Below are 5,919 nucleotides of genomic sequence, written 5' to 3'. Positions count from 1 at the left end.
AATGATGTGTATGTGCTGAATCAACCCAAGATGGTGTTCAATGCTCATTCAGATGAATCTGGAGAATGATGGCACGCCCGTCTAGGGCATCCTTCAAGTCAAACATTATCTACTTTATTTTCTTATTTGCATTTTGAATATGATATGTGTGAGATTTTTCAAATATCCAAACTTACGAGATTGCCATTTGATTCATCTGAAAACAAGTCATTAAATATGTTTGATTTGGTTCATTCAGACGTATGGGGACCTACGCCTATGACATCCTATAATTGTTTGAAATATTTTGTTACCTTTATAGATGATTTTTCTAAAGTAACATGAGTGTATTTTCTTAAGTCAAAGGATGAGGTTTTTTCAAAATTTTAGAATTTCTATAATATGTTGTTGACTTAGTTTGAGACAAAAATCAAGGTGTTGAGGACTGATAATGGTAAAGAATATGTGAACCAAATTTTTTTTTTCCGTCATGATCAAGGGATGAAATATGAGACGACATGTGCAGGTACCTCACAACAGAACGGAGTGGCAGAACGCAAGCACCGCCATCTCCTTGAAGTCATCCAAGCACTTTTTTTAAGGAAATGTTCCCAATGAATTTTGGAATGCAGCAGTTTCCATAGCCAACTATCTTATTAATCGGCTTCCTAGTAGAAGTTTAGCAAACAAATCTCCAATAGAAGTTCTTCAAGGGACAAAACATTCAATCAAACATCTAAGGGTATTTGGGAGCACAGTTTTTGTATGGAAGCATCCTCATGATAGGCATAAACTTGATCAAAGATCCATAAAATATGTATTCATGAGATATTCTTTATCTAAAAAGGAATATAAATGCTATGATTATATAAATAAAATGATGTATATTTCATGAGATGTGAAATTTATGGAGGATATTCATCCTTTGAATCGACTTTAAGATTATGTGCTATATCATGCATCACAATATCCCATTGAATCTCACTTGTCTTATCAGCACCTTTCAACTAAATATGTTGCTTTTCTCTCAAGTATTTTGCAGAATAAAGAACTCGAGTCATTTGAAGAAGCAAACAAGTTCCCTGAATAGCGGAAAGCCATGGAGGAAGAGCTTCGAGCTCTTGAGAAAAATAGAACGTGGACAATTGTCTCCTTACGTCCAGGGGAAAAACCAATGAGTTGCAAATGGGTTTATAAACTTAAGTATAACAGTTATGGCTCTTTGGAATGGTACAAAGACCGCTTCGTCGCCAGAGAATTCACACAAATACACAGAATTGACTATACAAAGACATTTGCTCTGGTGGCGAAAATGAATACCTTAAGGATCCTCTTATGTGTGGCTAGTATTTTTTATTGGGAAATGTTTCAATTGAATGTGAAAAATGTGTTTTTGTAGGGGGATCTTACCGAAAATGTTTACATGCAGTTACCACCGAGTCTTGATAATCAAGGAGACCTAAAGTTGGTTTGTAAGTTGGAAAAATCCATCTATGGATTGAAGCAGTCACCTCGTGCGTGGTATGAAGAATTGAGTTCGGCTCTTTTAAATTTTGGTTTTTTCAGGAGCCAGTCTGATAATTCATTGTTTATATGGAAAGAAGATGATAATTTTATCCTCATATTGGTTTATATAGATGATATTATTATAACTGGTAATGCCTCACAAAAAATTATGCAGCTAAAGACCTATCTTCAGAAAACCTTTGATATTAAAGATTTGGGTCTTCCAAAGTATTTTTTGAGAATTGCAGGGTATTCTAAAAGGGGGTATATATCTCACAAAGAAAATATGCCCTTGATTTGTTATGAGAAACAAGAAAAGTTAGAGCCAAAATGGTTAGCCTACCAATTGAAATAAATCACAATTTGGACAAGGCCACTGATGATCTGATAGAGAATGCAAAACAATATAAAAGGCTGGTTGAAAATTTAATTTACCTTACTGTAACCCGTCCAGATCTTACCTATCCCATCAACGAGGTTAGCAAATATATGCAAGCTCCACAACTATCTCATTTAAAGGCAATAAATCAGATTCTCAAATATATTAAAGGGATGCCTGGACAGGGTATATGTATAAAAATGAAGGGTCATGGTAACGTGGAGGTGTTTGTCGATGCTGATTGGGCAGGGGACAACATGGACATAAAATCAACAACAAGTTTTTGTGTTACAGTGGGAGGAAATTTGGTTTCTTGGCGTAGTAAAAAATAAAAGGTTGTGTCTCAATCCAGTGAAGAAGTCAAGTCGAGTCATGGCTACAATGACAACTGAGATCATGTGGACCAAAACAATACTCAAGGACATGGGAGTTGAGGTTAAGCAACCAGTCCAGTTATATTGTGACAACTAAGCCACAATAATATATCTGTAGACCCTGTCTTCCATGAACGAACAAAGCATATCGAAGTTGATTGTCATTATGTTTGCGAGAAGGTGCCAAGCAATGAAATTACAACTGCCTATACTAAGAGTGAAGATCAAGCAATCGATATATTTACAAAAGCAGTTGCTGGCTCACGTCTAAGACATACTAAAGTAGCTGGGTGCTATGGGAATTTACCACTCTAGCTTGAGGCGGAGTGTTGAGTTGTATATGTGTAATTCTAGGAGCTTGCATTTTGTTATTGATATCTTGCCCTTTTCAATACTTATCTCTTTGTTAAGTAGTTGAAGAGGTCACTATTTTTTCAGAGATTTTGTTTTTATTTCATGATCTCCATAAGATGCTTATATTTATTTTGTAACAGCATGAGAAAATATCAATACATAGAATCGAGCGTGGCTCGTGTTATCGTGGACGTAAGCCATCTCTAACTGAACCAGGCAAATGATGTGTATTTTTTCTGTTCTTCATTTTCGTAGTTCAGAACGCGAGAGATAAGGTATATAAGGAGGTTTATGACAAGTTGGATACCAAAGAGGGCGAGAAGGATATTTATAGGCTTGCAAAGATGAGAGATAGGAAATCGAGAGATCTGGGTATGGTTAGATGTATCAAACATGAAACGCAAAGGGTTTTAGTCAAAGATGAGGAGATTAAGGAGAGACGAAAAAATTATTTTGATAAGCTATTTAATGAAAGTCATGCTCAGGATCTTGGGGACTTTTTCATTCCTTTTCATGAGATGAATCGTGACTTCATGCTTAAGATTCAAAAGAAAGAAATTGCAGAGGCTTTGAAGAAAATGAAATCAAGAAGGGCAGTTGGCCTAGATGGTATACCTATCGAGGCTTGGAAATGCTTGGTAGAGAAAGATTTAGAATGGTTGACAAATCTCTTTAACAAGATTTGGCGGACAAATAAGATTCCTAATGAGTGGAGGAAGAGTACTTTGGTGCCTCTATATAAGAATAAGGGTGATATACAAGATTGCACAAACTATCGTGGTATAAAACTCATGAGTCATACTATGAAACTTTGGGAGAGGGTGATTGAGTCTAGGTTGAGGAAGGTTGTCATGATATCGGAGAATCAATTTGGTTTTATGCCTGGAAGATCAACTATGGAAGCTATACATCTTTTTAGACAACTTATTGAGAGAAATAGAGAGAGGAACAAAGATTTGCATATGTTTTTTATTGATTTGGAGAAGGTTTATGATAGAGTACCTAGGGACGATCTCTGGTGGACAATGATGAAGAAAGGTGTTTCTCTCAAGTACATTAGTATAATTAAAGATATGTATGAAGTAGTAGTAACCAATGTCTGCACCTGTAGAGGGGTGACAACCAATTTTCCTATAACGGTTGGGTTACATCAAGGATCTGCTTTAAGCCCTTTCCTATTTGCTATAGTGATGGATGAGCTTACGAGATCAATTCAAGAAAATGTGTCGTGGTGTATGTTGTTTGCTGATGATATTGTTTTGATTGATGAGTTTAGAGTTGGGGTTAATGCTAAGTTAGAATTATAGAGACAGACATTGGGACCCAGAGGTTTTAAGTTGAGTAAGAGTAAGACAGAATACATGAAATGTCGATTTAGTAAGCAACGAAGTAGTGAAGCTTGGTGAGCAAGAAATACCGGTGGATGATTCTTTCAAATATTTGGGATCTATCATTCAAAAGTATGGAGAAATTGATGGAGATGTAAATTATAGGATAAAGGTTGGGTGGATTAAATGGAAGAGTGCAACTGGAGTGTTGTGCGATCGTAGAATGCCATTGCGGTTGAAGGAAAAGTTTTATAGGACGATTATTAGGCCCGCTTTACTATATAGTACGGAATGTTGGGCTGCCAAGAGACATCATATTCAAAAAATGAGTGTAGCTGAGATGCGTATGTTGAGATGGATGTGTGGAAATACAATAAAAGAAAAGATTCAAAATAAGGAGATACGTAAGTAGGTAGGCGTTGCACCCATTAAAAATAAGATGAGAGAGAATCGTTTACGGTGGTTTGAACATATTCGACGAAGGCCTAATGATGCTCCAGTTAGAAGGATGGAGAAATGAAAAAATATATTAGTTAAAAGAGGTCGGGGTAGGCCTAGGAAGACATGGATGTAGATGATAGGAAAGGATATGAATGCTTTGAACCTCACCGAGGACACTGCATTAGATAGAAATGAATGGAGGAGAAGGATTCATGTGGAAAACCCAAAATGATTTTCTTTGTTGGTTCATATCGCCGACCCCAATTGTTTTGGGATGAAGGCGTAGTTGTTGTTGTTGTTGTTTGACCATTTAAAAAAAAGCTATGAGTACTTGTCGCAAATCAGCCTTAGTAAGGTCCTTAAAAGCCTTGCCTTGAAAAAGTCCATGGGAAAACCATCTAAGCCAGGTGCCTTCTTGAATTTGACAAGGCCCAAACCGGCATCTTGAATTTCTTTAGAGGAGAAAGGACACTGTAGCTGCAATTTGTCTTGGTCTGGGATTCGGGTAAATAGAGATGGCGAAAGCGACCCGGTCGACTATAGAGACATAATATGGGCTTCCTCAATAGTAGAAGAACCGACCTGCAGAATATTAATCTTGTTCAGATGGGAAAAAGATCACTATTCGACTGATTTTTTTTGTGTTTGAGTCATCCCAAGCAAGAGAATTGCTCCCCACCCAGATGAAGTGGCGTCAAATTTGTGGAAGACAAGAATTGATAAAATCCTACTACAAAGCGTGCATAAGACATTGGTTTATTTGAATCTTCCTGTGAAAGCAGAGTTGAAATCACCACCCATGAACAACGGCAGATCGAGGGAAGAAGAGATGCTTAGAAGCTTGGAGCAAAATTCAGCTTTACTGATGGAAGTGGAAGGGCCATAAACCACTACTAATACTGTAGGTTGATAATTGAGAAGATTGTCCAACCTCTGAGTTAAAGAGAAACAGCCAAGGTTAATACAAGTAGCTTTCAAAAATTCCTTCCAGGAAACCAGTATCCCTCCAGTCTGACCGATTGAAGGGAGGTAAGAATATAATGAATTGCGCCAGATCTTGTTAACCATCTGACTATCAAATTCAGACATCTTTGATTCGAAGATGGCTAGCACGTCCAAATTCGATTGCCCCATCCAATTTTTAACAAATAATTGTTTGTCTGGACAATTGGACCTTCTTGCATTCCACAATGCAATCTTCATGAGGAACAATATTGGACCTGCAATAGATGGGGTAGGCTTCAAAGTGGAGGATGAGGGCAGTCTGGGATTTTTTTTTAAGTTTTCAAAGTTTCAGAACAAGCAAGGAACCGGATCACTTAATGTGACTGCCTTCCTGCAAGGTAAACACCAAGTGGGGTCACCGACACTCAAGCCCTTATGAAGCCCACCAGTAAAAGGCACCCCCGCACACCCTGTGGGAGTGGTCAGCACTTTCTTCCCAGGCCCACTGCCACTTGGGTAACCTGGGTGGGTGCCTCTATCAAGTTCATCTTTGCCCCAACAGTAGTGCACCCATATACTCTTACTACCAATTACTGAGTCGATTTCTGATCTA

This window comes from Nuphar pumila, chromosome 3 (assembly GCF_984573655.1).
Source record: "Nuphar pumila chromosome 3, dmNupPumi1.hap1.1, whole genome shotgun sequence".
In the NCBI taxonomy this organism is placed as follows: Eukaryota; Viridiplantae; Streptophyta; class Magnoliopsida; order Nymphaeales; family Nymphaeaceae; genus Nuphar; species Nuphar pumila.
This window is presented reverse-complemented; position numbering follows the sequence as displayed.